Here is a 20,309-nt window from a genome sequence, read left to right as displayed (position 1 = left end):
CTCAGTGAGTACCTAAACTGAGATGAAGAACTGAAACAATCTGGAAATTAAGGGACTTTTCAAAAATAGGCTATGGGAGAGTTAGGGAATAGGACAAAGGAAAGTTTGATTACAATCTGCTGGTCTGCGGTGTGATGCAACTGCCTCCATCTCCCAAGGAATCTCCATAAAGTCAACATCACCACAGCTCTTGGGAGTTGAGTTCATGTTTTGGAGATGCCACTAACAGCTAGCAAGTCTGGCGTGTGTGCCGATAACCCACCTGCCTCATGCTCTTCCACTTCCTCCTTCTTTACTTCTCTTCTCCTTCCCTCCTCTCTCCCTTCAATTTCCCTTTCCCTTTTTTCTCCCCCTCTGGCCTTTCCTCTTTCTCCTCTTCCCCTCTCCCTCTCTCCCTCCTTTCCCTCTTTCTCTCTCTCTCTCACCTTCCCTCTCCCCCTTCCCTCTCTTTTCCTCTTCTTCCTCTTCACCTCTGGAAAGTGGAGAAAAGTGTGCCCATTGGAGGTCTCCCAACTGTGGGGACCCCAAGCTCACTGGGTTTGGAAGCCTCCTGAGGACAGCTGCATCACCATCCATCATCTTTTTGATGAATGGAGCTCTAAATGGCTTAGTCTGACGGTGATGCAACCCAGATTTTGCCAGTGGCATCAGTGATTTAAATATCCTTGCTTTTCTTTTCCTTGTACTTCTATAGGATGGACTAGGTGTAGAGCAATGGAGGCAGTGCTTTCCCTCAGTCTGTGAGGACTGGGGTCTAGGTGGCCATCCCCACCCAGCTGTGGAGCAGTCAGACAGCGGGACCCTACCCTGCCAGCCTACAGGGGAGGGACAGCAGGCTGAGGCCTGCCAATACCAGCACCTTCATCTGTAGGGACAAACCAAGGACCTGGCCTGGACTGAGAAAGAGAACTCCTGACCCCTACTCTGCCCATCCTGCTGGGAGAGAAAAAGAAGGGAGTGGTCTAGAAAGAGGAAAACAGGCTGGGCGCAGTGGCTCACCCCTGTAATCCCAGCACTTTGGGAGGCTGAGGCAGGCAGATCACTTGAGGGTAGGAGTTCAAGACCGGCCTGGCCAACATGGTGAAAGCCTGTCTCTACTAAAAATACAAAAATTGGCTGGGCATGGTGGCATGTGCCTATAATCCCAGCTACTTGGGAGGCTGAGGCAGGAGAATCATGAAGCCGGGAGGAAGAGGTCGTGGTGAGCCAAGATGGCACACTGCACTCCACCCTGGGCCATAGAGCAAGACTCTATCTCACAAAAAGAAAAAGAAAAGAAAAGAAAAAAGAAAAGAAAAGAAAAGAAAAGGAAAGGAAAGAAAAGGAAAGGAAATCTAAGACTAGGGTGGAGTGGTGGGCTGGATAAAAGAAAGGGCTGGCCGAGCCCTCTCTACCTCTCGGACCTCCACACCCCAGACCTCAAAGCTGCTGTAATTAAGAATCAAAGAAATGCACCTTCAAATAATCAAGACCATTTTTTAACCTTATCAGATGGGCAAAATAGTAAAAGGTTTTGAAGAGTTGGCTACTAAACACGTGCTCTCAAATCCTACTGGAAAAAAATCACGCAATCTTTCTGAAGACACAATTTGGAAATACATAACCCAAAATATATTCTCGGACCCAGCAATTCCACTTTTGAGAATTTATCCTAAGAAATTATGCATGCCATTCAGAATTACCCACCAAAATAAAACCAGAATTAGTACAACTAAAATTGTAATTTTGGTTATAATAGTGAAAAGTTTGAGACTTAGAGAAGTGGTTAACTAAATTGTGGTACATTTGGCCAGGTGTAGTGGCTCATGTTTGTAATACCAGCACTTTGAGAGGCTGAAGCGGGTGGATCTCTTGAGGCCAGGAGTTCTAAACCAGCCTGGGCAACATGGTGAAACTCCGTCTCTACTGGAAAAAAAAAAAATTAGCCAGCCATGGTGGTGCACGCCTGTAATCCCAGCTACTCTGGAGGCTTAGGCACAAGGACGGCTTGAACCCAGGAGGTGGAGGTTGCAGTGGGCCGAGATCGCACCACTGCACTCCAGTCTGAGTGACTGAGCAAGACTCAGTCTCAAAGAAAAAAAAAGTGGTACATTTATTCAATGAAATTCTGAATGCTAGTTAAAAATGATTATAGATATGGATTCACTGACATGGAAGATGGTCATGATATACTGTTTAAGTGAAAAAAGTTGGTTTCTGAACATTATGTATGTTATGATCCTAACACAGGATAAGGAAAACAAAAAAAGAAAAGAAAAAAGAAATAAGCATATCAGTTATCTATTGCTGTATAACAAATTACCCCCAAACTTTTCACCTTAAAATAACAAACATTACCTCATAGTTTCTGTGAGTCAGGAATTGAGAAGCGGCTTCTGGCTCATGGACGTCCTGAGGTCGTCGTTAAAATGTCAGCTGTGGCTGCAGTCTCCTGAAGCTTGCCTGGGCTGGAGGGGCTGCTTCCAAGGTGGCTCACTCACATGGCTGAAGGCAGGAGGCCTCAGTTTCTCACCACATGGACTTCTCGGTAGAACTACTTGAGTATTCTTGGGGCGTGGCAGCTGGCTTCCTGTAGAGCCAATGATTCCAGAAAACAAGACAAAGATTGCAATGTCTTCCATGACCTAGCCTCAGAAGTCACGCTCTGTCACTTCTGCAATATTTGATTCTATTGATTATACAAATTGGCCCTACTCAGTGTGGGAGGGGACTACACCACAGCATGAATACTAGGAGGCAGGGATCCTTGGGGGTCATCTTGGAGGCTGTCTACTGGAATGTTTGTATTCGTTCCTTCAATAATCAGTGTTCGAGCACCTACCAAGCAAGCATCAGACCCTCATGGTACCCTACCCGGGGTACACCCATAAAAAGAGAGACAAGATCCCTCTTCTCCTGGAGATTACCTTCCAGGGGAATGGGAGGGGAGAGACACTAAAGAGGTAAGAATTGTAAACAGCGGTCAGTAACTGAAGGGTAGCATGAGGAAGGTGATGTCAGAGGAGCAGGCATGGGCTGGGTGACAAGGAACCTTGCAGGCCGTGCAGAGAGTTTAGATGTTATCCTAAGGATGATAGGGAGCCACTGAAGAGTCTCAAGCAGAACGATGACATGATCGGAGTTAGATTTTTAAAAGATCACTGTGGCTCAATGTGGAGAATGAATTCAGGGACAAATGTTGAAATAGAGGCCAGTTTGGAGTTTATAAAAGTAGTCTAGTGGCCATGGCTTGGATGACTACACAAGCAATCCTGGTGGCCATATATATATCTCACAACTGTGCTCATATTTTATATATATATATATATATATATATACGCATATATATGTGTATATATATATATATACACATATATATGCGTATATATATATATATACGCATATATATGCGTATATATATATATATATATATATAAAATATGAGCACAGTTGTGAGATATATATATGGCCACCAGGATTGCTTGTGTAGTCATCCAAGCCATGGCCATATATATATATATATATACACATATATATGCGTGTATATATATATATATATACACATATATATGTGTGTATATATATATATATACATATATATGTGTATATATATAGTTTTTCTTTTTATTCCCCCACCCCCGGCCTAGCAGAGTGCTGGGCACATGGTAAGGAGGTGGGAGGCCAAGTGAGCACAGGGTATTGGACTGGTCATTGAGAGACCATGTCCACTTTCACTGTGTGAAAGTCACTCCCATTCTGTGCCTCAGTTTCCTCATTCATAAAATGTAGCAAGTGAATGAAGTCAGTGATATGCCATTTTTTTCTTTGTCCTTTTCTTCAATTAGAATCAGCACCCTAATAGATAAACCAGATGAAAGAGTGCAGTGGCAAAAGCAGAGGGAGCCTCAGCCTCCTCCTTCTCCTCTGGCTGCATGATTTGAAGCCCGTTGAAAGGACTCCCGGCTGACCCTTCTGTCCTTGAATGCTCCACATGCCATGCATTTCATAAACATTCAGGACCAGCCAATTGTTTTAATTTCTGCCAGGCCTTTCCTGCCGCCACTTTGAAATGCTCTGTTCCACGTCCCTCCACCTGGCGGTATCTGGACATTCCATTCTACTCTGTTTTTTGCACACAGGGCTGCCTAGCTGGGAATACTGCACTGTGCCCCACGGGGAGGGAGGCTCAGCACCTGGGCACGGCTGGTGAGTTTTCACTCATATTTAATATGAGACTTGGGTTGCCCTGGGGAGGAAGAAGCTGCTTTGAGATCCTCCTCATAAGCTCTCCGATGAGTGGCTGCTTTTCCCTAAGCTCCTTGGATGAAAACTGTCAGGGGAGATTTCCTGGCTGAAATCCTTTACTCCCTCCACGACTGTGGCCCAGACACTCTCACACCCTCTCAGCCACCCTGACATCCTTTCCTTCCCAACCAAGTATTGCACTTGCTAGCCATGGACTTTAGGGTAATCTCAACCCTCTGAGCCTTGGCACCCTCATCTCTAAATTGAGGATATCAACAGTTACTATTCAGCCCATCCATACCCGTGTAGGTATTCCAGTTGCTACAGCATTCAAATACATCCATACTGGTTGGTGAAAAGCCAGGACTCTAAGCCCCTGGGTTTCCCTCACCCTAAACACTCCAGCTTCCCCCTCTGAGGCCCACAGACATCCACAGAATCAGCAGCCTAAGGGTCATGCCTGACCCGGGAGGAACCTGCAGACCCAGCTCTAGTGCTGTAACCAAGGGCAGTTCTGACAGGTTAGTGTCTGGGCCTTACTGGTTGTTAAATACTGTAGTCTTATCCTTGACCATGCTGATGCAAGATTACGTACATGAGGCACCCAGCGCTTCCGTTCCTGGAACACCAGAGGAAGAATAACTTTCATAATCCTCATACTTCACAGCATTGGGCCTCCCACGTTTGTTTTCCTGTTAAAAGTCCAGCTACAATTTATCCTCCTTCACCTTTCCATTTCACCCCTTGTTTCCTTTACTGAGAGCTGAAACATTGAGGTTGGGACCCGGTTTGTGTGTGCTTTCTAAATGTTCGTAGGTCTCCATGTGGTTTTATGCCTATTTTGTTTGTGGGCTGACTTCAGAGGTGATAAGGTGAAAAGAGGTGGGCCCATTTTGTAAAGAGGTGAGTGGTGCAGGAGGGGCTATTCTTAGCCTTTTGTCTACACTGGCACACGCACAGCCCTGGGGCTCATCCCCCATTGTACTTTAAGCAGTCAAAGCTGGCTGGCCCACTTCACAAAAGCCCACCCTGCAGACTGAATCAGCTCTTCATTTGACTTGCTGAGCACTGTGGCCAAGTACACACTTTGAAGTGATATACTCCAAGCTTCTCGGTGCCTGTTGCTGGCTGAATGGTGGGCCCTGAAAGGTATGTCCATGTCCTAACCCCCAGAACCTATTAATGTGACCTTATTTGGAAGCAGGTTCTTTGCAGATATTATTAAGTTTAGGATCTCAAGATAAGATCATCCTGGATTTTTTTGTGGGCCCTAAATCCAATAACTGGTACCATTAAAAGAGAAACACAGGGCCCCGTGTGGTGGCTTACTCCTATAATCCCAACACTTTGGGAGGCCGAGGAGGGTGGATCACTTGAGCTCAGGAGTTCGAGAGCAGCCTGGGCAACATGGTGAAACCCCATCTCTACAAAAAAAAAAAAAAAAAAAACGGCAAAAATTAGCCAGGCATGGTGGTGTGTGCCTATAGTCCCAGCTACTTGGGAGGCTGAGTTGGGAGGACCGCCTGAGCCTGAGGCAGAGGTTGCAGTGAGGCAGAGGTTGCACCACTGCACTTCAGCCTGGGTAATAGAGCTAGATAGACCCTGTCTCAAAAAAAAAAAAAAAAAAAAAAAAAAAAAAAAAAAAAAAAAAGAAAAGAAAAGAAAGAAAGGAAAAAAAAAACAGGAAAGACACAGAGAAAAGGCCATGTGCTACTGGAGGCTGAGACTGGAATGGCACAACTACAAGGAATGCTGACAGCTGCTAGAAGCTAGAAGAGGCAAGGAAGTATTTACCCCCAGAGCCTCCAGAGGAAATATGCCCTCTGGACACCTAGATTTCAGACTTCTGGCTTCTAGAGCTGTGAGAGAATCAATTTTTGTTGTTTTAAGTCACCAAGATTGTAGTAAATTGTTACATCAGCCACAGAAAACTAACACAGAGCCTAACATGCTGATTGGCTCAGACTCAGTAAACAAGGATGAGTTAGGATACAGGAGCCACTGCTACAGCAAAGACCCTAGATAGCAATAGACAGCTTAAACACAATGGAAGCTGATTTGTATCTCACATAAGAGTCTGAGCATAAGCAGTGAGGGCTGATAAGGTGGCTCCCAGGTGTCAGGGACCTGGCCTCCACCATCACCTCAAATGATGGTCAGCCTTGTGATTGACTGATTTAATTTAGCAACCTGCTCCTCCCCTGCCCCCTGTACTGTATCAGTGCCCCAATTCTTTCTTTTTCCCCATAGCACATCTTTTAATATACAATATAGGTTTTTTGTATTATGTTTATTGTTTACTATATGTCTCCACCTGTTGGGCTGTAAACTCCACTGGGGTGGGGATTTTTGTCTTGCTTATTTACTAGTGTATCCCAAGTGCCTAGAACAGTTCCAGGCAAACGCCTGATGCTCAATAATATATATTATATATTATATATTATATAATATCTATAATATATAATATAATATATATTATATATTATATATAAAATATATAATATATTATATAATATAAAATATATTATATATTATATATAAAATATATAATATATTATATAATATAAAATATAAAATATATAATATATAATATAATATATAAAATATATAATATATAAAATATAATATATAATATAATATATATAATATATAATATATTATATTATATATATATTTCTTGCTTTGAGATGCTGAGGAGAGAGGATAGCTTGAGGCAAGGAGTTTGAGACCAGCCTGGGTAACATAATGAGACCCCATCTCTACAAAACATTTCTTTTTAAAAATTAGGCCAGGCGCAGTGGCTCACACCTGTAATCTCAGCACTTTGGGAGGCCGAGGCAGGCAGATCACCTGAGCTCAGGGGTTCGAGAGCAGCCTGGCCAACCACAGCCAACATGGTGAAACCCCGTCTCTACTAAAAATACAAAAATTAGGTAGGCTCAGTGGTGGGCACCTGTAATCCCAGCTACTGGGGAGGCTGAGGCAGGAGAATTGCTTGAACCCAGGAGCCGGTTGCAGTTGGCCAAGATTGCACCATTGCACTCCAGCCTGGGTGACAGAGCGAGACTCTGCCTCAATAAATAAATAAATTAATTAATTAAATTAAAAACTAGCCAAGTGTGGTGGCCCACACCTGTAGTTCCAGCTACTCAAGAGGCTTGAGCCCAGGAGCTCAAGGCTGTAGTGAGCTCTAATCGTGCCACTGCGCTCTAGCCTGGGTGAGCCAGATCCCCTCTCTCTTTTTCTCTCTCCCCGCCCCCGCTCCATTCCACCTCTATTTCCTAATCTGATCTCTGAGAGGGACAGGAAAAGGCAGAATCAGGTTCAGAGTCCAGGCCTGTGACTCTCTTACTACCTGCTTCTTGCTAGATCTCCCCTGCCCCCTGAAGTGGATTCCACCCTGCAGCACAGCCCTTCTGACTAATAGGAGCAGGGCAGAGGGCCAGTGAGCCTCTTTTGACCCTGATCCAGGGCCAGAGAGCATTGGAAGCAGAAGAGAATCTGAATTTCCTCATCCAACAAAATGAAAATGCCAACCCTGAAATCAAAAGCGATGAGAAGTAGAAAACCAAGTCTCAGAGCTCCTTGTCTGTACAGGCCATTTGCCTGACTGGCTGGGCACACAATGAAGAGAGAGCGAGAGAGACAGAGAGAGAGAAAGAGATGGATTGAATGAAGTTGTCTCACTACTTTTTGTACTGGCAGGGACAGGGCAAAGCCACAGTGCAGCCCACACTCTTTCCCTGTATGGATATAACCCGGAAGCTGCAAACATTATACCCACTCACATCTTAGTAGCCAAAATTAGTCACATGGTCACATTTGACTGCAAAGGACACTGGCTTTATTCTGAGCGCTATGTGACCAGGTAAGTTCAGTAAGTCTGCTAGTAAAGGAAATGGGGAGAATGGGTTTTGGAAGAAAAACTATGAGTCTCTAGTCAAAATGATGGTTGAATAAAGATTATGTATTTCTAATAAGCGCCTGGGTGAGTCCAATTCAGGGGGATAGGAGCCCTGAAAAAAATACACATCAATTTCACAATGTGTCTAAGACAAAATTCAGAAAGAATATTCAGTGTATTCATTTTATAGGTGAGAAGACAGAATAGTGGGTGAAATGACTTGCCCAAGGACACCTAACCAGAGAGAAACCTCGCATGTCTAACTACACACTGAATCTTCTTCCCATCTAAGCACACCCCTTCTCCTGAAAGATGTGGCCCGTGAGAAGGACAATACTTCAGGCCAGGGATTTTCAGCATGAGGACTTTCAGCATCCGCATCATCTGTGAACTTCTTAGAAATGCAAATTCTCAGGCTCCCACCTAGACAGGGGAGAGGGGGCAGCAATGTGCGTTTTAACAGGAATCCAGGTGATCCCCACGTGCTCTAAAGTTTGCTTTAGGCAAAAGATTGAACCTCTAATGGGGCAATTTTCAGAACTCACAGCAGCTTTAGGGATGTTCTTTTCTGTAACTCCTCAAACAGCCTGTCATGCTCTTAGAGATCATTTAGGGGCCGGGCAAGCAGAGGGCTACTAAGATGAACAGAAAGAACTGAGGCCACACATAGGTGCCTTCTACTGGAGGAAGTGGTTACTGTGGAGCCAGGAAGGCCCAGGGCTTAGGCCCAGAGCAGCACCTAGACTCATTCCTTAGCAACTCAGACTTAGACCCTCTCTTAGCCCAGTGGTTGCCTGGGCTGTCCGACAATGTCAGCCTCTTTTTCTTCCAGTTTCTACAAACCAGATTTTTTCCCTCTAGACAGTGTCTGAAGATTTTCGTTGCCCCTTTTCTCTTCTGTTTCTTTTATTTTTCCTTTTGCCTTTAAAAAATGCATCTGAAGGAGGAGAAACCTCCACTCTCCTGCTCAACCCGATGTTAGCAAACTAGAAATTAGACATTAGGAGAGGAAGGTGGCTTAAGTTTGGGGCCTCCTTTGAGATTTTGATCATCGAGATTTTCTTTACCCTTCCAGGCAAAGACAGCCCTTGATGGATTCCAATCCCGAATAACCCTGCTCCAGGCTCCAGGAAACTCATGCTGTTTGTCTTCCTTAGCCTTGACTCTTGCTAACTCACTGCATGACTGTGGGCCAGTCCCCTAATCCCACTAACTCTTAGTTTCCCCAACTGTTAAACAAGGGAACTGAACAAAGTAAGTTAACTTTGTGTTTCTTAGCGTTGACTATGGAAACCCTAGACATTTGGATAGCAGGCCACAGAGGAGCACCACCGACCCACCTCCTGGTGACAGCATACCTAGATTACAGATAAATTACCCAGGAAGGACACAATAGCCTGACAAATTCAACCCACAAACATGGGTGAGGAAATCCCTAATTTAAAGAAAACAGCATTGTTAGGAAGGTTTGTCCAGCATTTAATTTGTCTCTATCCTTATGACTTTGGAAAACCAGGTGAAAAAAGAGTCCCTTTAAAGAATGGGCAGACAAGTTCAAGTGACATGTGCTCAGCTTGCTGTGATGCATTAATCCATCCATTCATCCATTCTTTTCTTTTTTTTCTTTCTTTTCTTTTTTTTTTTTTTTTTTTTACAGAGTCTTGCTCTGTCACCCAGGCAAGAGTACAGTGTTGCGATCTTAGCTCACTGCAACCTCCGCCTCCTGGGTTCAAGCGATTTTCCTGCCTCAGCCTCCTAAGTAGCTGGGATTACAGGCACCTGCCACTATGCCCGGCTAATTTTTGTATTTTTAGTAGAGACAGGGTTTTGCCATATTGGCCAGGTTGGTCTTGAACTCCTGACCTCAGGTGATCCACCTGCCTTGGCCTCCCAAAGTGCTGGGATTACAGGCGTGAGCCACCACACCTGGCCTCATGCATTCATTTATTTTATATTTCTATATATAAATATATTTATATATTTATATTTTATATTTTAATATATATCTCAAATATTTCTTCCAAAAATTATTTGAGGCAGAAGTAACAATGCTAAAAGCTATTGCCTTGCTGCTGTAGGACAGAGTTGAGAGAGAGAAGAGGCAGAGGAGGGGCAAAAGAAGAGGAAAGAGAAGCAAGAATAACTGACAAATTGCTAAGAGAAAAAAGAGAAAGAAGGAAAATACTGTCCCTAGCAAGGTTTCATTTACTAAGCAAACAACACTTGCTATTTTTCTTTGGCTCTGTTCTCAAAAGGCCTCTGCTGGGCATTATCGATTGGACAACCGGGCCACAGTCCTCCTGCCAGGCAGAATTCATCAAGGCAGCACCAGCACTTACAGGAGATGGTTTTTCTGGCCCTGATGGAACAGGAGCCCAGCAGGTTGCTTGCAGGAGCCAGTTGGGACCTAAGTGTGCCCCAAGGAAGGGGGAAACTGCAGTTAGATGAGAGACACTAGAGTGGAGGACTTACAGAAGTTGAGATTCACTTCCTCTCTGGGACCAGGATACTGCAGCCCTGTGACCAGGCTCCCTGCCCCCTGAGCTGGCTCTATAGCCCTGAACACAGATTGTTGGAAGGTCTTTTGATCAGCCAGTCACTCGATTAACCAATAGAGCCATCTTTATTGAGCAGTTCTCAAGGTACCCTGGGGAGGTGCTTGAACAATGCCCTCAAGGCCTTTGCTAGGGAGAAAATGTCATCACACAGTTTAAAAAAAGCCACTCTTGAAAGTGAATCAGTAACTTTAAACATTGAAGGAAGGAAAGTGGAACAGGGTGTTACTGTCTGCAGCGACTGACTCTACTAGGAGAGCCGACCCAGTAGTAGGAAGCTACATTCAAGGCTCCTAAAATTAAACTTTTGAAATGTGAACCCTTCTTCTTCATGAAAAACAGAAGGCTATCGGCAGTGCAAGGCCATGCCTGGGAGTGAACCCTGTAAAAGACAGAGGAGGTGTTGCTTTAAGACTTCCGAAGAGGGAAAGCCCCACTCAGCAGGGGTCCACAGGGGCCACTCAGGGAGAGACAGAATGGAAGAGAAGATGAAGGATAGGGGAAGGGGTGGGAAACTTTCTCAGAGGAGGCCATGGCATGAACAAAGGTAAGACCAGAAGTATAAAGCATAGTTGGGGCCCAGGGTCATGAACCTAGCGTGACTGGAGCCAAGCCTGCCCCACGTTTTGGGCCTGGGAAGAGTTAGAAGGGCCCTGTGTGCAGAACCATGGGAATGCTAATAGCTCATATTTGTGTGGTGCTTAATCTGTATATACAGTGTATTAACAAATGTAATCCTCAGAATAGTTGCATGAGGCACGTACCACTATTCTCCCCATTAGGCAGATAGGCAAACTGAGGTACAGAGAGACTTAAGTAACTAGCCCAAGGTCACCCAGCAAGTAAATGATAGAACTGGAATGTGAACCCAGCGGTCTGTGTCGCATGCCTTGAATCCCTAGCCACTAGGCTATCCTGTCTCCATCAGTATTATCAGGAAAGGGAGCCAGTGCATAAGGAAGGTGATGCTTGCAATTTGGGACTTGTTGCTTTGAGGTAGATGCATCTACCAGGCAACTGAGAGCAACGGCTACCGCAGAGGGTGGGGTGCTTGAGAATGCTATGATACCTGCCCATACTCTTCCTGTCCTTGGGTAGGGCAGAGAGGGCACTGGAAATTCACCATTTTGTTTTGCTTGTCAGTGAGCTGGTCTCCAGGACAAGGTTCAATATATATTAAAATGTATATACACACACACACACATAGTCAGCAGCATATCATCCATTCTCTCTTGGCTAATACACAGGCAGAAGTCTTTATGCTGAGCTGATCAATGCCCAGTCAGGGCATTCTTTTCATCCACACACACAAAAATCAATTAGTCAGTCTGAACCAACAATGAGGAGCAACAGGATGGCCCAACTGATGAAACCCACTTGTAAGAAAGCTTATACTGTGTAGTTATTCATTTAACCTTCAAAATAACCCCATGAGGTAGATACTATCATTATGGTCATTTTTACACATTGACACATTCCCTGTGGACAAAAGTCTTTAAGATAAGATAAGCATTTGTTGGTGGAAAGAGCCTGGGCTGAGAATCAGGACACCTGGCTTGTAGCTCCTACCTTGCAGCTTACAAGTGTGTGATGGGTCTCAGTCTTCTCATCTGTAAAATAGGAGCGGGGTTGGAGTGCAGAACCACTAAAGCTCCTTTCTGCTAAGGCCCTAGGATTCCAGTACTGTTCCCAGGACCTCATATTTTCATTGGCTTCCTGGACTCAGCCTGGCTGCCCAGCTCCTGCCCCCAGCTGTCCCTTTACTAGCAGGCACAGGCTATGGCTTCCATCCAAAGCTTTGCCTTCCCAACTTGCCCCAGGGCCTTCAGTGAGCATCTGTCACTTCTCCCTGCTTCTTGTTGTGAAGTTTGAGGGAGGAGTGGCACCCTGTGGGGCCTGGCCAAAAGGCCAGATTCTTCCCCATCTGGCTGAGGACAGGGAATGAGTGTGGCAGATGGTGAGCAGAACTGTCCTTGCCCTAGACCCGGGGGGCCCATCACCTGCCACCCTCACTCTGGCTGCAGTCTTGCTTGGTTGGCAGCACCCACCCTGCAGCCCAGCTAGTCAGCCAAATGGCCTGTACAGACAAGGAGCTCTGAGACTTGGTTTTTTACTTCTCATTGCTTTCGATTTCAGGGTTGGCAATTTCATTTTATTGGATGAAGAAATTCAGATCCTCATCTGTTTCCAATGCTCTCTGACCCTGGATCAGGGTCAAAAGAGGCTCACTGGCCCTCTGCCCTGCTCCCACTAGTCAGAAGGTCTATGCTGCAGGGTGGAATCCACTTCAGGGAGCCAGGGAGATCTAGCAAGAGGTGGATATTGAGATAGTCACAGGCTTGGACTCCGAACCTGGTTCTGCTTTTTCCTACCTCTCTTAGAGATCAGATTAGGAAATAGAGGTGGAATGGAGTAGGTGACCTCTGGATGGTCTTTTCAGATCTTAAACCTATTCCTGTACATCAAGGTTGGCACACCACAGCCCACAGGCCAAATCTAGCCAATAAAGTTTTATTGGAACACTGCCATGCCCATTTGTTGTAGCTGCTTTCATGCTACAGCGTTGAATAGTTACAACAGAGACCGTATGTGGCCCACAAAACCTAAAATATTTACTATCTGGCCCATTACTGAAAAAGCCTACTCGGCCCTGCTCTTCATAGCTATTCTCACAGTCATAGGGGTTATGGAATAACCCTGTGCCTTTTAGCCAAGGCTGTGTAATAATACACGTCTCTTGTGGCCAGGTGTGTTTCAGAGCTCAGAACTGCTTGGATTTCATTGTATGTGCACTGCATGTATGGTACCATTAGACATCACCCATGGTAGAGCCTGGGACAACATGCCATAATCAAATACATTCATTTTTCTATGGTGAAATGTAGAACTATTCCTTCTACGTAAGATAAATAAGACCACAGATATGTTCCCATCAATGCAAGCCAGGCTCTACCACCTAATGTGTTCAGGTCAGGTCAGATGTGGCTGCAAAATGAGTTATGAAAATCAGTTTTGGATCTCAGAGCATTAGGGGTATCAGAATTGTTGCTAAGGAACTGTGTTGTCATACTGACGCTTTATTGGGCACTGGAGCAGAGGAACTACAGTCCTCTGAGGGGGTGTGATGATCTATTTGGTAGATTAGGAAACTGAGACTCAGAGCAGGCATACAGCCAAGGTTACCCAGTCAGTGAAGAGCAGAGCCCACACCCAAATCCAGATTTATCTCCAAGTTCTAATCCTAACCTCCTTTAAGACCCAGGTTTAATCCCCTGACCCCTATCACCTTTCATGAAGTCTTCCCTGAGAATGAAAGTCTACATTTACCTCTGACTTTTCCAATTTTTTTTTTTTACTTTGAAATCTAGCACTTAATTATATGCTACATGGTGTTGCTATGCCTCAGTGGTCTTCTCATCTTTTTGAGGGCAAGGTCGGTGAATTCCATTTTTTTCTGTCTTCCCCACAGGGTTGAATGCTCAGTGTATCAGGGATCATTCATCGTTGATTGAAAGAAAGTAACTCACCTAGGCTGTAACTTTGCTTCCTTCATCCAGAGGGGCATGGAAAGGATGCAGGGGGCAGAGGTTGTCAGGTATGTGTCCATACAGTAGGAAGGCCATGGAACATAGCCTATTTGTCTCCCTTGAAAACCTTGACACTCCTTAATTAAAGAGGTTGGATTTGGAGATGGATACATATGGAAATGAAGCATATATGTCTCATATTTTGTTAGGTTGGAAAATGCCACGGGAAAGCTATAGATCTGCATGCAGATATCTCTATGATCAAGAGCAGCCAGCAGTCAGAGGTGACTGGACCTCTGTGGTCGGTGTTAGCAAGGAGGATAAAGACAGTGTCTGCTTTTAGAAAAAGCATTTAGGTGAATCTCCTGGCTGAGTGCTCCTGTGGGGCTTGGATAATGCTGATGAATATGTGCATTTTGAAATGATCAGGAGTCAGTCTGATAATCCATCACATGTAAAGATGCCTTTGGGAGCAACTAACCCTTTCTCTGCTCCTGTGAAATTTAACCCCTTATGAGGAGGGGCTCCTAGGCATCATTACCACAGGGTTTGTCATCATTATAAGCCTTCATGGTTGCCAACATGAGTTCCTGAAAAGCCTGCTTATGTATGGTACTTAGATAAAGCTCTGTCTAGGACAAGCCTCACTGCTGCCTTCATTAGTCTTGTGATCCAACCCATTCCAGTCTGTGCACTAGGAGACTGGGTGAGGTGGTAGAACAAAGCACGGCCTCTGGAATCTGGAACCTAGGTCTGGACCCTGACTCTGCCACTTAGTAGCTCTCTAGTCTTAAGCAAATTACTCACTTTCTCTGAGTCTCAGATTTTCATCTTTAAAAAGGATTGCTAATAATACCTCTTTCTCGGGGTTGTTGTGAAATATAATGTGATAGCCACTATTAAATATTTGTATAAGCAAATTTTAAGTCCCTTCCCTTCCTGTCCACCATTAGTCTCTGTATTAGTCCATTTTCATGCTGCTAATAAAGACATACTCAAGACTGGGTTAAAATATTAGGAAAAAGAGGTTTAATGGACTCACAGTTCCACATGAGGAGGCCTCACAATCATGGTGGAAGGCAAAAGACACGTCTTATATGGGAGCAGGCAAGAGAGACAATGAGAGCCAACTGAAAAGGTTTCCACTTATAAAACCATCAGATCTCATTCACTTATAAAATCATCAGATCTTATTCACTGCCATGAGAACAGTATGGGGGAAAATGCCCCCATGATTCAGTTATCTCCCACTGGGTCTCTCCCACAACACGTGAGAATTATGGGAGCTACAATTCAAGATGAGATTTGGGTAGGGACAAAGCCAAACCATATCAGTCTCCAAAGGCAAACAGTAACCTAGACAAGGGAGGGCATAGATGTGGCACACATGCTGCTCCTCTCTCTTCCAGTGCCTGTGGTAGGCATCAGTAATCAATCACTGCACTGTACTCTGTTCTGCTAAGCTTAAATGAGGCCCCAGAATCTTCAACATGATGTTCCAGGCTGCACAACCTGCTAGGACCTATACCAGTGTCTGCAGAGCTCTTTCAGTTCATCCCTTCGTGGTGGAGGAATCTCAGTTGAACCTAAGCTATGATCCCAGTAGGATCCAGAATGTTCGATAGACTGTTGGGGCAGGCCCCCTAGGGTCTATTTCCTGGGAACCAAGGATCCTCCTGGGGAAGAATTTATCCTAAGAGAAGAGAGCCCAAGAAGTTAGGTTCAAGGTAATGGTCCATGGTGCAGGAGGTGGGGATGTAGAATCTGCCACTCAGGATGACTTCTGCCTATTCCTACCGGACAGATGTCTGAGCCCTTTTTTATAGGAAGGGCTACAAAAAAATTATAAAGGAGCAGTTTCTCAATAGTAATGATAGATAGTGATGGTCTACCACAACTGCTGCTTTGGGGCCAGCAACCGCTTCCACTGTGGGAGCAGACACAGTATGACCAGCCTAGACTCCCATGCCAGGTGTTGGGCTCGGCAAGTGGTGGGCATGGGCAGCTTCAGCATACGCACCAGAGAGCACCAGCCACAGCAGGGCCCTTCGTGGCACCCCCAATGCACCAGACATTGGCTGATACCCTCTGTGGCTGCTTCTTGTGCCGTTGGTGGTGACCAAAGATTTCAGTGCAATGAGGCAGAACAAATGAGCGGGCTGCTGTCAGGTGCTCTGAGTCCTCCACAAGCACAGTAAGTCACCCATTGGGAGCCCCCAGAGCAACCTGGGAGGGAATTTAAGGTGCCAAAGAATGGATAGGAAGCAGCCAGAGAAAGATTTTAAAATAGTATTCCTTGAGCTCCCTCCAATCCAGCCCCTGGTGGCCTAGGAAACCAGAGTTAATATATGATCTTGAGCCATTATGCATCTTATGTCATTTTTCAAGTATTTATAAGTCACCTCTGGAATCTCTGAAGTGAGAAGAGTGTCTTTTATATGCTAAGGAGATGACTGGTGGCTGGCAGCCCCTAGATGGCTTCAGAATGGGGACGGGTCACAGGGAAGTCCCTCTGGTTAGGATTTTCAGCCCTATCCCCCAACCTCCATGAGGGGAGAGGAGCTGAAGGTTAAACTGATCATCAATGGCCGATGATGTAGTCATTCATGCCTGTTTAATGAAACTTCCATACAAACCCAAAAGGACAGGGTTCAGGAAACTTCCAGATAGCTGAACATGTGGAGGCTCCTGAGGGGTGGTCTACCCAGAAAAGGCATAGAGGTTTCGTGCCCCTTCAGCCATACCTCTCCCTAAGCATCTCTTCCATCTGGCTTTGTAACATCCTTTATAGTAAACTGATAAATGTAAGTAAAGTCTTTCCCTGAGTTCTGTGATCCTCTTTAGCAAATTAATCAAACCCAAGGATGGAGTCTGGGAACCTGGATTTATAGTAGGTTCGTCAGAAGCACAGGCAAACAGCCTGGGGCTTGTGACTGGTGTCTGAAATGGGGGGCAGTCTTATGGGATCTGGCACTATCTCCAGGTAATAGTGTGGCACTGAATTGAGTTAGAGGACACCCAGCTGGTGTCTGCTACAGATGGCTTGGTGTATGGAGAAATACCTCCACACATCTGGGGTCACAGAAGTATTCTGTGCTGCGTTGTGGTGAGTAGAGAATGGGAAAAACACACTTTGGTTTCTCCTCTGTATCTAGAAGGTATAGACCCTAGAAGCAGTACTTGGATTTTATGTCTTATTGTGTCCCCCATGGTCTCTAGTACAGGCTGGTATGATGGTAGTTCCTCAAAAAATTTTGGTCAAAGGAATGAATTAACAGAAGGAAGGAGGGACAGATGGATAGGTGGGTAAATGAATGGATGGATGGTGTGCCACCCTGCAAGCCAGCATTGATGGTCCTGTATTACTGATTACTATTTGCATTTTGTTTCCTCCCCACCCTCTCTCTTTTCCTCCCTTCAAATATTTTTTGCTTCCTTAGTTCTCATCAATCCCATCTTTGGCTCCATTGTGAGCTTTCTTTCTCATAATTTCACTCTCTTGAGATCAGAATGAAAAGCTGGGTCAATTTTCCATTAATTAATTCATTAATTAATTGAGTCAATAACTGTTTATTGAGCTCCAGCTGTTCCTTTGTCCATTCATGCAGTCACTTGACAAGATGCTTATTGAGCACCGGTGGTATGTCTGATGTGGTGCCAGAAGCTAACTGATGGGGAAACACAAAGATCTAAGCAAGATCCCTGCTCTCTGGGGTCCAACATCTAAATGACAAAGCAGACAGAAGCCAGCAAACACTGGGCTCTGCTGACCCATTGCTCCCACCCTGATCAGTAGCCCCACCTTCAGGCTGTGAAGGTCAACCCACCTCCAAACCCCATGTCGTTTTGCCTCTTGTTCTTTGTTAATTGGTCTAACAGGTTGCCTGCAGTGGCCACATAATTAATATGGCATTTGCAGAGACAGGCACTCTCTGCTCGCTACCTCCCTTCACCCTGCTTCTTGCTTCTTCTTCAGTCTCCCCTGCTCCTTCCTCATCTGAATCCTCAGAACTCAGAATTAGAAGAGACCTTGGGGGTGCTTCTGGTTATCCAGAGCCCAGCATGGGTGTCCCATCCACAGCGTCTCAGAAGCTGGTCCCTCACCGTGGCCCTCATCTCCGGCAACAGCCTGCTCTCTCTGCTTCATGAGCCTCCTGTCCTGCCCCACGAAGGCATGTTCATATGTTCAGCTCAAGTTGACCCACTTTGTCTGGACTGCATAAGTTAGAGCTCGGGATAATCCTGATTCATCTTTTGAGCTGCAGCTTTTCAGATTTTAGAATTATAGCTATTATGTTCCTTTTCAGGATTTTCTTGAGGATAAATATTTCCAGTTTCTCAGCTTTTCCAAATTCAAATATGACCTCTCACAATCCTGAAGATGTTTCTCTGGACAGCCTCTAGTTTTTCTAGAGACCCCTCAAAATGTGCCCCATTCCCCCAAACTGACTACTACAAAGAGAGCTGCCCAGCAATTGAGGTCAGCTGGGTTATTGCCTGGTTTTAAGTGACCACTCTATTCCTACTTGTGCACCCTAAGTTTTCATTAACTACGATTTACATACTGCTAGCTCTTATTGAACTTAGAGCCAACTAAAACTACCAAGTCTTCTTGACATGAATAAAATAAAATAGCATTATATGTTAAGGTTAAAATAACCCACTAGGATTATCTGCTAGTCCAATCTACTAATTTTACAGGAAAGGAAACTGAGGCCCAGAGAGATCAAGGGACTGTGAAAAGGCTCATAGCTTGTGTGGAGTAGGGCACAGCGGGGACTCCTAACTCCTGATCCAGTGCTCTTTCTAAGACACCAGGCTGCCTCCTGATTGACAGCCATTTCAGGGGTAAATAGAAGGCGTCTTCTACTTTCAAGTCAGTCTTTCTCATGCAGTGTTTTATGCTGTTGAATGTTGGAACCCAACGCATGAACCCGGGTTTAGCCCTTTGGGATTTCATCTTATTCATTTCATGCAATCTGTCGAGATAATTTCCAGCCTGATTTTGTGAGGCATTGCTGTGGCAGGTCCTACCAGGCTTGTGTCAGGCTGACGTATGGAATTTTCTCGAGCTCTGGATGCTTTTCATTCTGTGCCCTGTGCCAGCGTGTTCCACCGCAAACCTGGCAGAGGAGATGCACTGTCTGAAGCTAGACGCACCGCACGCTTCCTTCTCCCCTCGCCTGTCTGCCTGGCGGATGTCTTCCACGTGAGTCTCTCTCCTCCCACTTGCCTCCTTTCCTGCTTGTTAGTTAGGAGCCCCACAAATCCATCCCAACTGTACCACCAGCGTGGAACTTAGGGGCAAACGTGTCAAGCAGGGTTTTGTTTTATTTTGTGAAATAGCCTTTCTTGAGAATCTACCTGTTGTAGAAAAAAAAAAAATCCCTGAACCAAGCATACTCAGACATGTTTGCTATCCCTTTATGGACTCACATTACGATTCTCTCCTTAGTTTTCTCATCTATACAATGGGAGGAGACAGAAACTCAGGACTAGTAAGCATCTGCTCTGTGCTAGCAGCTATGCCAGGGGCTTCATTTAGGTTTGCCTTTATGTTTACTTTTAACTGTCAACACAAGCCTGCAGATGATATCCCCATTTCAAAGAAGAGAAAACTGACTTCAGAGAAGTTAATTTGCCAAGGCTTATCCAGCTAGTAAGTGGCAGAGTTTCTTCACCCTCTGCCCTCCCTTCCTGAGTTACTATAAAAATCAAATAATTTAGTAATGAATGTAAAGCTGCTTTGAAAAGTATAAAGCACTCTGTAAACATAAGGGAGAATTGTTAAAATACTTAGGTTCCTCACCTGCTTTCTCTCTCCTTCTTCTTTTCTGTCACCTCCCTAAAGTATAAGCAGCTGCCTTCGGTCCAGACCTATCAAAGAAATGTCATAAAACTATTTTTCAAAATGTCAAATGCCTGTGTACTTTAGCCCAAACTAATTATGCCCTTTGATTTTCTCGAAGTCACAATGCAAAACCCTGGGAGCTTCGAGGATGTGCCCTTTCTCCTCCATCCTGAACTAATGGAAATCAAGGCTGAAGCCTGAGCCTGCCGGGGAGTCCACAAGAGCCCTTCAGTGCCACAGAGGCCTGG

The sequence above is a fragment of the Symphalangus syndactylus genome, chromosome 5, assembly GCF_028878055.3.
Source record: "Symphalangus syndactylus isolate Jambi chromosome 5, NHGRI_mSymSyn1-v2.1_pri, whole genome shotgun sequence".
Classification (NCBI taxonomy): Eukaryota; Metazoa; Chordata; class Mammalia; order Primates; family Hylobatidae; genus Symphalangus; species Symphalangus syndactylus.
Note: the sequence above shows the minus strand (reverse complement) of the source record.